The following is a 12,362-nucleotide window of genomic DNA, read 5'->3' as shown; positions in this document are numbered from 1 at the left end:
AAATCTTTGTCATGTCCAGACTATGCAGACCCCTTCATATCTGAAGCTAAATTGAAAAGATTTTTTAAAGAGTCATTTCTGAATGTAGGAGGTGAATTGAAATTGGCACACTAATGCATTGTAATAGAAAACTTTCTGCTAAGATTTTTTTGTATTAATTTTCTTGTTTATTGATGATTGGCATTTTGAAACTAATATTTTCAGCATCATTTCTGAAAAATTGAACTGCCTTTTGAAGGTGGGTGGAAGTTTTCATGAAGAAGAGTTTAGGATAAAAATTTGTGTAGTGGATTGTGCTGGATTGGAATCAGTAAAACCTGTTTTCAAATCTTAACTCTTATGATTTCAAGTTGTATGACTTTGTGTTTCCACATTCCTTCATTAGCTCCTTAGGCTTTACTTTGTAACTCTCCACTTTACTTTGTAACTCTCCACCTTGCCATCTTGCTTGGAGGAGAGATTCTCCACACTGAGAACATCACAGTGCCTTCACACATTCAGATAAAGTTAACATTTTTGAGCTTCATATACTGATTGGATATTTTTCTGAAAGAATTATGCTTTTGAACCTATAATCATCCTATTTGAAGTGACCACCCTTGAATGCATTGTTGTGTGATGATTAAAGAAACAGAGTGATGAACGAGAGGTTGAATGAAATATGGGTCCTATTCACAGTGAACTGACTTTGGAAAAAGTACAGGATGGAAGGTCCAGATTTTTTCAGTTAATCAAAAGCAAGAATGGTTCCTGGTCTGAACAGCAAGATTAGTCATGTATGACACAAGTAGTTAACTGCCACAGGGATTAAGCAGAGCATTCATTTGGAATATGACATTGGCTACCAATCCAATCCCTCGTTTTTCTCTAATTCAAATTTCTCTTGAGTCTCACAGAAAATCTCGGCCTTCTTGAAACTGAATATGACTTTGAACAACTTTGTACGTGAAAAAAGAAAAAAAATCATGTGTTCATCTTGACTCCTCATTTCACTGAACAGGGATGACAAAAAAGAAGAGAGAAAGAGAATCCTGGCTACCACATAAGGTAGTTGGAGAGAAGAATGTGTAGTCTGTGCTACTAACCTCCCAGAACAAAAATTTTTGGCAAAGTTCAGGATCATACCATTTAACAAAGGAGAAGATATACAGAATGAGTGAACTAAGAAACCTGCATCTTCACTGATAAGTATATGTTTGCAAAACCATCTCCTTGTCAAAGTTGAACACATTTTAGTCTTGGCTTTCTTTAATCTTTAGTGTAATATACTCAATCGTCTAGTAAGACTTAGTAGCCTACTTGTATTTGTTGTTTGCCAAGAATTCCTTATTTAACCTTTATGACATTTACCCATATTCCCAATTTCATTAAAACTCATGACCAGCAGCACCTAAGCAACCCATGTCCAATCTACTGTGTATCAGATCAGTACACAGATGCAGTGTAATAATTTACAAAACCTTCGTTTCAGTTGGGAGACAAAACCAGACGAAAACCCAGGTAGCCTAGCCCAACCCACAGCAGGTGCAAGGACCAGGGCAGCAGCAGGAAGCAGAGGACATAAGGTCTCATGAAAGACTTCCATAAATGGAATTGACGCACAGTTAGAGTCCGAGTCCATGTTAGAGATGGAGCTAACTCCAGGTTTGTAATTATGCAAGGAGACAGAGAAGTGAATGTGGCTAGAGCTTGAGTCAAGAAACCAGGATATTGAGTAAAAAACTGAAGAATTCCTTCAGGGTACATATATATACATACATATATATACATATATATACATATATATACATATATATATATATATATATATATATATATATATATATATGTATGTATAGTGCCTAGTTTCAAGCACACCATCCAAGAGTATAGGCAAGAGAAGAATTTGACCCAGACCCAAAGCCTCAATCTAGAAACTGAGGCTAGAGCAATTTACAAACAATAAAATACTAAACACAGTGACTGAGTCAAGCCATTTTACCTCTGCTACAGTTTCCTCAAGTGTGAAATAGAGATCATAACAACACCTACCTCAAAGAATTGTTATAAGAATCCAAAGATATATTTGTAAAATGTGTAGCAGAGTATTGGGGATATAAAAGATGTTTAATAAGTGCTTGTTTTCTTTCCTACCAAGGAGCTATAGTTAGGATTGTACAAGATTTCATAGCTGACATAATTTAAGATAGAAGAGCTTGGAATATGGTATTTTAAAAGAAGGCAAAAGATAAAAAGGCTTACAACCAAGTATCCAAGGAAAACCTAAAAATGATGCCACAAGTGACAAGATACATCTTTAATGAGATAGAGGACTTCCAAGTATTACTGGTGAAAAAAATCAGACTTAAATAAAATCTTTGAAAGGTTCTACAATGATAAAGAACTTACATTCTAATAGGAGGAGAAATGTGTTCCATCAAAATCCTTCTGTTTTGAGGAGATATAGAGAGAATTAAATAAAGCAAACAAAGATTCTGGGAAGTGATTGTGTTCTATGTAGGTGGCCCTAAGAAAAGAAATAAAAGGGAGAATAAAGGAAATATTCTAGCAAAGTAACAAGAAGGAAGAGGCATTAATTTGCTCTATTATATAAGAAATGAAATATATATATGCTTATGGAGGGAAGGGATAGGAGAAATGGATGTCAAATAAACCTCATTCTGATCTGAGCTGGACAGATAAAGAAATTGAACACACATATTCGGATTTTGTTGTAGAAATTCACTTAATTCAACAAGGAGTAGAGTTAGGAAGAGAAGGGAGGGACTTATAAAAGGGAATATAGGATTTCTGAGGGATTAGACATAAGCAAAACATTGTCAAAATATGAGAGAGGCAGGACCTAGACAAAGTTAACAAAAAAAGAAACGTCTTTTGCTTATATGTCATTTTGCTTCAAGTTGACAGAATTAATCATAAATCGAATTTAAGAGTATATCTGTTGCTTATCCCTTAATCTACATGCAAAGGATTTAAGAGAATTTTACAAAGCAAGATATAAATTATTCCAAGTTATATGTCTGTATGTTGGCATCTCAAAAAAAAAAAAAAAAAAAAAAAAAAAAAAAAAAAAAAAAGGTAACCAGTGCATTAGATGATAATATTTAAAAAAGAAAAAAAAACCTGAAATGCATTGAGTTTTATAGCATGGTCAGTTTTGAAGATGGTGAAGAAATAACGATTGCTAAAAAGCCATTCAAATTAAAGAAAATAACATAAACAAAAGCATGGTGTTAGGAAATAAATTATATACAGGAGAAAAAAAAAAACAGTTTGAACAGTTAAACACTGCTCCTTTATGTGACAGATTCAGATCAGAGGTTCAGAATAACATGCTCAAGAGAGAAATTGGCCAATCACAGGGCAAGGATCCAGCCCAATTACTTCATCATCAAAGCCAGAACTTTAGCAGGATTTTGTGCCAGAAATTACTGCGTTTGTTTTTTTCTCAGTGATTTTATATTAGAGAATTGATCTCTCAACCCCATTTTATATTCTGATAGAAATGTAACCTAAGTAAGACACAGGTTACATCACTGGAAATGATGTGTCTCAATTCCCTCTTCTGCCGCAGCAGATGTTTCAATCACATAGTCAGTTATAAGCCAGGACCTCAAGCCATTATTTAGTTGATATGTAGAAAGGAACTTTAACTATTCCAGGAAATAAAAATTAAAAGTGGGAAACACAATGCAAAAAAAAAAGCTTTCCAAGTCGAATTAATTAATCCATAACACTGAGCACGCCTAAAGGCTTTATTTAAATGTAATTTCACTGTGAGTGAGAAGTTTTGGGAGCCTATATTAAAACTGAAGGGGGGGAAGAAATATATTTTTAGTTTTCTACACATAATTTTAATAATATCACCATAAAAATGATCATTTTTTCATCTCATCATTTTAGTCAACTTCATTTGTTTTAAATAAAATTTGTAACATGGTTATTCTGTAAAATCTCATTAAGATTCACTGCCTGTGAAACTACCTGAGATTTTAACACAGGAACTCAATTTTAAAACATATTTAAGACGTTGCTTAGCAGTGGCCACACATGGTCAATATTATTATTTAACATTGCCTTCAGCATGAAAACTGCACTGGATACCTTGCTAAAGAGAAATAGGCTTTCTTCTCAATTTCTGCCCAGTTTGAATAGCTATAGAGTACTCTGATAATGGAATCAGAGAAACCTAGATTTGAAACCCCTCCTTAGACACTTAATAGCCTGCTGCCTCCTGAACCATTCTCATGCTCCTATTCCTAGAATGTAAAATATTATGTGTTAATAATGAGATAATATCTGTACCTCTTACCTTATAGAGTGCTTGTGACTATCGGATTAGATTTTATAAATATCTGTTATTATTATGAAAATGCAAAAGGGTAGAAATGGGTATGGCTGGAGTGGGCTGAAATGAGAAGAGAAACTTGAGAATCAGAAAATTTGCAGTATACTGAAGGCATTTTAATTTAAACTCTCTTAGAAGAAATACCTTTTAGATTTCAATTCTGAAATCAGGGAGTCTGGTCACTTAATAAAATGGTTGACCCATTTTTTGGAAAGTTGCAGACTAGTTGGGGATCCTGGACCCTGGGAAAGCCTAAAGGAAAAAAAAAGGGGGGGGCAAGTAGATGGTACCACAGAATGTGAAGCATTGGGCCTGAAGTCAGCAATACCTGAATTCAGATCTGAACTTAGTAGCTTTGTAATGCCAGGCAAGTCACTTACCTCTGTGTGCCTCAGTTTCCTCATCTGTAAAACAAACTGGAAAAGTGCTCCAGTATCTTTGCCAAGAAAACCCCAAATGGGGTCACAGAGCTGGACACAACTGGATCAAATAAACAATAGATGGAAGAAAGAATGAGAAAGGAGACCCAAGAACCCATTCTTTTGTGTGTTTTTTCTTGACTAAATGGTCCCCTAACTTTATCATACATCATTAGTGTTTTGTAGATTGCTTAAAATATAAATTAGCCATTCAGATAAGATTAAATCAGGGCCACTAGAGTTAGAAGTACACTGGGATTTATTGATCTAGTGCTTACAAGCTATTCTATTTTTTAAATGTCTTATAATAATAATGATAATATTACATGTTGCTGATTTTTAAAAACTAATAACCCTCAAAAAGATGATTTACATGTTCAAACAATGCTGCTGCTTGGTCTAGAATCGTTTCCTGTCCTTCAGAATTGGATCATTGGGTGCTCAGGTAGAGTAGAGAAACATAATCAATCAATTGTATGTTACTAAAAGGAAGTAAAAGAAATGAATATCAGATTAGACTAGTGATCATCTAGTCTAATATTTTTGGGAGAGAACATGACTGTGCTCTGAAATGTCGATTTCAAAAAATTTAGGATGTTCTTGAAGGCTCTAAACTAATAAATTATCTGTTGTCCACATTCATTTTCAACCTGTTTAAATTTTCAACTTGTGCCAAGTCATTGATAAACTCGGGAGATGAGTTTACTACCCAATATAGCTAATGTATGTACTTATATTCTTCCCCAAACTTTCTACGTTGTAATAAATGCTTCTTGATATTCCAACCATGATTTGTGGTGCATGTGTAATAATGTTCTTACCCTTGAATCGATATTCTACCAGTTTACAAGATCATAAAACGAGATTATAGGTCCCAAGGTCTCTTCTGAGAGGAGCACAGCAACTGCTTTTTAGGGATACAAGCCATTTTTTCCTATCACTTCCACAGTTTTGCCTTGAGTTCTTTTGCAGATGACTTAGAAAACCCCATACTAAAATAACCCAGGTGCTCCAAGATTTGGCAACTCCAAATTCTTTTGTTTGGCATCAAAAACTGATCCATTCCTTTTATAATTTTATGAACTTCTGCAATAATTCTTCATCTCAGAGATCCTGTTTTCTTTCTTCTTAGAAGGATACTCTCTATGTCTGCTCCTTAAAGAGATTCTCCCTATATAGAATCTATTGGATATATCTCCTCCCTGATATCAGTTGCCTTTCTCTGATCTTTTTTAGGCCTCTGTGATTTCATTCCTTGAGGTGTGGTGACCCCAAACTGCACAAGTGCTGTATTTTCCCCAGAGTGTAATAATTTATTTCATTTCCAGTATGTTTCTTGATTTACCCAGCATTTCATTGCCCTTTGCAGGCAAAGCAACCCTTTGAGTGAAGGCTGTTTCTATACAGGCAATGACATCTAGATCCTCCCCCTTTAAAGTGGAGCCGACAGCTCAGAGGCTGTCATCGTGGTCATTGAGATGGATTTCATCCTTCATGTACACTTTTACACATGGCCACTTTTCTGGCCCTATTTATGAGATCCTTCTAATTCATTGCTGCAAAACATCCAAAATGGCAGAACTGGAAGGGATTGTAGAGATTACTTAAACCAGCCTCTATATTTGCAAGAGAAAGAAACTGAGACCAGCTCAGCATTTCCTTATCCGAAAAGTCCTAATGACATCAGCAAGCCTGGAAGTTTCCCTGTGCACTCTTCCACATCATTTCTAAAAATATTACAGAAAGCCAGCCAGCTCCAATCCCTCTGGGGCCCTCACTATTAACATTCCTGCATTAGAGAAGTGTTATCTCTACTCTTTATTTCCTGTCTTTAATCCAGTTCTCTATCCAAGAGAGGGGGAAGGGGGAGAGCAGCAACCCTATCCCCACCCCAATCCCATGTTCATTCTTTAAAAAAAAAAAAAAATCCTTTGATGCAGAACCTTGTTAAGTGCTTTTTGCAACTTTAAATAAATTATGCCCGCTGCTTGTTTACCCTGAGAACTCCAGAAGATTAGTTAGACATGATTTCTTAAAACAAACCATGTTGCTTTCCCCCAATAGGTTATGATGCATCTGTAATAATGTTCTTACCCTTGAATCGATATTCTACCAGTTTACAAGATTATAAAATAAGATTATGGGTCCCAAGGTCTCTTCTGTGAGGAGCATAGCAACTATTTTTTAGGTATACAAGCCATTTTTTCCTATCATTTCCACAGTTTTGCCTTGAGTTCTCTTGAGATGAATTAGGGATCCCATATTAAAATAACCCAGGTGCTCCAAGATTTGGTAACTCCAAATTCTTTTGTTTGACATCAAAACACACTTTGTTTTATTTAAAAATTTGCAATTCTAATTATGGGATTTAAAAAAAGTATTCAAATTAGTATCCCTGGAGACCAGAGAAGCTAGATCCATGGAGAACCAGCCTTAATGCTTAAGAGGGAGCAGGGGAAAGATACAGAATGAAATGTATTTAGTAGTTACTCTGCGAAATAGATATTGGACCTGCCAACAGTCAGATGGCATATTTATAGAAAACTGACCTTCACTGGGCTTGAGTAAGGAATGGTGCTAACTTTCACATGACACTTGCCATGATTACTTGTAAGCATTCCCAACTTTTCACTTCTTCCATGTCTTTAATTCCCCACCCCCACCCCTTTTTTAAACAATTACTGGAAACTTTCAGTTAAATTAAAAAACAAATAAGCAAACTCCAAAACAAAACTATGATCTTGGACAGGTAAGAGCTGACTAATGATACTACTCCCTAGTAAGTAGGGATGCGGGGAATACCATGTAAGACGGAGGTCATTATCATTCCTAGAGCTCTGAAATATACCTTCAGTGTGGTGTATTTGACATAAAGCAAAGATCTGAAGCTTCCTTGAATAGAATTGGCAGGTAAATAATTACAATGTACCAGAAATCTTAGTGTAGCTTTTAAACTTGGTTCAACTCTTAAAGCTTAAACCCTCCCTAAGACTTTTGGGACACCTTATATAGAAGTAATGGTTAGATAGAATACACATTGTAGCTTCTTTAGAGGCAAGCACTGGTTTGTTTTGTTATGTTTTATTTTGTTTTTGGTCTCCTGGGTTCCTAGTGCTGTGTCTGACACATTATTGGTACTATATGCAAACACATTTTGGACTATTTAAGAGCCAAATGGCCTGAATAACTTTTAGATTTATAGGGATTATTTGTTGATAGGTTAATTAACCAGAAAAAAAATGTGTTGAAGGCTAAAAATGTGATAAGTTCTTATGAAATAATGTTGGTTCTCCTGAAGCCCTTAAATCCATTTATGTTATGTTTAGAACCATTGAACTTTTTTTAGAGAACATTGCAGAGTACTTTCTTTTCCCTTTTCCCTCTTTGCCCTTGAAACCATGTGTTTCAATCCCACCCCATCCCCCAGTCCCTCCTTCATTCTTCTCCTCCCCCTCCCATCTTCAGAGGGATCCCCCTCCCCTCCAGAGCCCTCACACGTGTGGACAACAGTGGACAAGACGTAATCGAGATGATATTCTGATAGGTTAGCAGCTCTTGCTCTGTCAGTTACCGTGCATCTAATGCATAAAATGTTAATACTCTTTAAAAGAACATATGTTACAACTTCAGTATCTTGTCAAATAGAGTCTAATCTGTTCGCAATTGCAGACCTGACAAAAGCTCATTCCTGGGCCATGCATCCATCTCTGCAGTTCAGTCCATTATCCCCTATGCAGCATTCGGTGCATGACAACATTCAACCACATGCTTCCTCGGCTTTATTGGCTAAGGCGAAACTGCTTTATATTAATATGTTAACAAATGTTGTTGAATGGAATTAAATTAATTTTGCTCCCTACTTTTTTTTTTCCCCCAGTGACCCCAAACATCTAGATCTATAATGGAAAAAAAAAATTGATTGACTCATAGAGTGGGGGATTGCAGTGTAGTGATTTCACGCTCAGTTGTTGGCTAACAAGGCGCCATAGTTTTTATTTAGGGAGGCCCAGTTGCAAAAGATCAAGAATTGTGTAGGGCCCAGCTGCCAAGGCTACAGAGCAAGCAGCTTAAAGGGCTTCAGGGTTCCAAGCGTGAGGGGAATTGTCTCTTCCCAGCAGGTAAGGAATAGATCTAGACAGGAGCTGTTGTATGAAAGATGCTGACTGGCCTGAGTAATTCATAAATCCTTCACATTACAACATTCTCCTCTCATCAGGAAATGGAGGAGACACTTTGCTAGATCATTAACCCTTTACTGACTTCACAACCACTCCATTCAGCAAGAGGTCAGTCTTTCGATTGGTGGGTTAAAGTGGAATTTATAAAGTCCCTGATTTATTATAAATCTTCCTTCTTAGAACATCCAATACTGCCAATTTAATTTTTTAAATAAGTTCTTGTCAAATTGATAGTCACAGGAGTAGATAGTGTAAACCCATTTATTTTTCTCACCATCTTATTCCATGTTGTTGGTACTGTGTTATTGTTGTTACTCCACATAACAAGTATTTCTTAAATGTGTTTGCCAAACAGAATTAAAAAAAAAAATTGTGTGTGGGTGAATGGGGTAGGGAGTAAGGGGTAAGTGTCTGATATTTAAGCAACAATAGCTTAATTATATTATTATTGAAATATGTACACTTTAAAAAACCTAATAAATAATTAAATCCTCATTAACTTAAGCTTTACTTATTCAGAATTTGTGATCATTTTGACAGGGCCTGAGCTGAAGTTTATCTTTGAATTATTTATGACAAAGCTTGCTAAGCAAATAATGAGTATGAAAATGATCACAAGGGGGCAATATTTAGACTTTCATTTGAGAGAACTAATTTTTAAAGGCATATTAAAATACCATTTACACAGAGGAAGCATGATAGGTAGATGTTAAAGATCAAGAAGACACAGGTGTGAATTCTGCCTCAGTTACTTAGGACAAGTCACCTAACCACTTTTTGAGTTTCCTTTGGGGTTTTGAGTTTCCTCGTCTATAGAATTAAGAAAATCGAGCTTACACAATTCAGTGGTATGCCAGGGATATGAAATGCCTAACTTCATAACTCCCAGTAAAAGTGGTTTCCTCACTATGTTATGCTGTAGCATCTTTATTTTGTGTATTTCTTCAGATTTGTTTTTCAGACCAACATCAGAAATCGCAAGGTATAACATACCTGAAAATAGTTCAAAAACATGTTTTATAATGATATGCATTATATAATTGGGTTAAATTGCACATTATCTTTAAGAATACCAAAGTTACCCCAACATAAAAATCTACCTTTTAAACACTAGTATTCTTAACATCATGTAGCAAAAAGCATTATCAAAGCATCATAATTGTAGGTAAACTAAAAGGAAGTAGTGATATGGCAGGTAATCATAAGACTTGCTGCCTATTGCAAAGACGTGTATGGAGTAGAATAAAAAGTGTGATCTGGAAATTGGTGAGCCAGACACATATCAAGATTCAGAAATAACAAATACTCCCAAGAGCTATATTATTGCCCATGGAGTGTTCTAAAAATCTTTAAAGTGTTGAGTTGATAATCTTTGGAGTAGTTGTTAAAAATATAAGCAAGAATCCTTCCAGATGAGAAGGCATGGATAGGTTCCAACATGGAGGTACTCAGGTATGGACCTGAAGGTCCATAATATCATGGTTGATTTGTTGAAGTCAATGGAATTCATCTAGTCAAAATATTATAAACAGTAAAAGTATGGAAAGGGAAAGGAGCACAATCATCACTGATTATAACCCTAAAATAGAATACTATTTTTTTCATTTTTTTGACATTTTTATTTAAAGTTTTGAGTTCCAAATTCAATCCATCCCACCACCCTGAGATAGTAAGCAATCAGAGATATAGGTTATTCAATCAATTTTAGTTTTCTCTGTATTTGGTTAGTATGCTTCATCACTGGTCCTTTGGGGTTGTCTTGGATCATTGTATTGCTGAAAAAAATCTAAGTTATTTATAATTCTTCATCAAGTAATATTGCTGTTACTGTATACAACTTTCTGGTTCTATTTATTTCATTACGCATCTGTTCATGTAAGTCTTTCCAGGTTTTTCTGAAATCATCCTGCTTGTCATTTCTTGTATCACAATAATATTCCATTACAATCATATGCCACAACCTCTTTAGCCATTTCCCAATTGATCACTTTGACTTTCAATTCTTAACCACCTCAAAAAGAGCAGCTACAAATATTTTTGTACAAATAGCTCCTTTCCCCCTTTTTAGGATGTCTTTGAGATATATACTTAGCAGTGGATCAAAGGGCATGGACAGTTTTATAGTTCTTTAGGCATAGTTTAATATGCTAGCATTAAATAACATTTAATATATTATTATTATGATAGTTCCAAATTGCTCTCCAGAATGATTGGATCAGTTCACAACTCCTCGAACAACACATTACTTTCCCAAATTCCCTCCAACATTCAACATTTCCCTTTTTCGTCATAATGCCACTCTGATAGCTATGAGAATAGTACCTCGGAGGTGTTTTAATTTTTATTTCTCTAATCAGTGATTTAGAATTTTTTTCATATGACTATAGTTAGCTTTGGTTTCTTTGTCTGAAAACTTCCTATTCATATCCTTTGACCATTTATCATCTTGGGAATGACTTGTATTTTTATAAATTTGACTTAGTTCTCTATATATTTGAGAAATGAGATCTTTTTCTGAGATATTTGTTGAAAAAAAAACTCTGTTTTCTGTTTTCCTTATAATTTTAGTTGCAATGATTGTGTATGTGCAATGTTTTGATTTAGTATAATCTTTGTAATGCTCTCTTCTTTGGGTCTAAATTCCTCCCTTATCCAAAAATTTGACAGCTGAACTATTCTATACTGTTTTAATTTGCCCATGGGCTCACTCTGTGTGTATAAATCATATGTTCAGTTTGATCTTATCTTGATATACAGTGTGAGATATTGGTCTATGCATTGATTCCCTTGATATGCTTGCGCTTTTGTTCTTCCACATGAATTTTGTCATTTTTTCTAGATCTATTTTTTTTTATAGTTTGATTGATCTGGTGTTGAATAAATATTGTCTGTATTATCTATATTTCTGTGAAATAGTTGTATTCATATAGTTCCTGGTTTTGTCTTGGCAGGACTCCCAAGTATTTTATATTATGTAGAGCTACTTTAAATGGAATTTCTCTTTCTCTTGCTCCTAGACTTTGATAGTAACATATAGAAATGCAAATGATTTATGTGGGCTTATTTTGTATTCCATAACTTTTCTAAAGTTACTAATAATTTCACATTTTTGAGTTGATTCTCTAGGATTTTCTAAGTATGCCATCATATTATCTGCAAAGAGTGATAATTTTGTTTCCTCACAAGTAATATTCTAATTCTAAGTTCCTGTTCTAATTCCTTTAATTTCTTTTTCTTCTCTTATTGCTACAGCTAACATTTCTAGCACATCATTAAATAATAGAGGTGATAAAGGGGATCTTTGCTTCACCCCTGGTTGTATTGGGAAGACTTCTAGCTTATTCCCTTTATAGATAATGCTTGCTGATGATAAATATTACTTTTCATTTTAAGGTAATCTCCATGTACTCCTATGCT

General features: G+C 34.9%; 1 protein-coding gene across 7 annotated transcripts in view; it reads left to right on the top strand.

Annotated features, from left to right (window-relative positions):
- CDK14 (cyclin dependent kinase 14) overlaps positions 1 to 12,362 on the top strand; it is a 772,185-nt gene that overhangs the window by 697,848 nt on the left and 61,975 nt on the right. For 2 of the 7 annotated variants that reach the window (XM_074266571.1, XM_074266568.1), the window contains one exon: positions 897 to 1,284. The exons of the other annotated variants lie outside the window; for them this stretch is intronic. The gene's annotated coding sequence lies outside the window, so the exon portion shown is untranslated. Of the gene's footprint in view, positions 1 to 896; positions 1,285 to 12,362 lie in introns of those variants that run through there. 7 annotated transcript variants of the gene reach the window in all.

Source organism: Sminthopsis crassicaudata, chromosome 5, assembly GCF_048593235.1.
Source record: "Sminthopsis crassicaudata isolate SCR6 chromosome 5, ASM4859323v1, whole genome shotgun sequence".
NCBI classification, from domain to species: domain Eukaryota; kingdom Metazoa; phylum Chordata; class Mammalia; order Dasyuromorphia; family Dasyuridae; genus Sminthopsis; species Sminthopsis crassicaudata.
The sequence above is the reverse complement of the archived record's forward strand: the minus strand, read 5'-3'. Positions and strand labels throughout refer to the sequence as shown.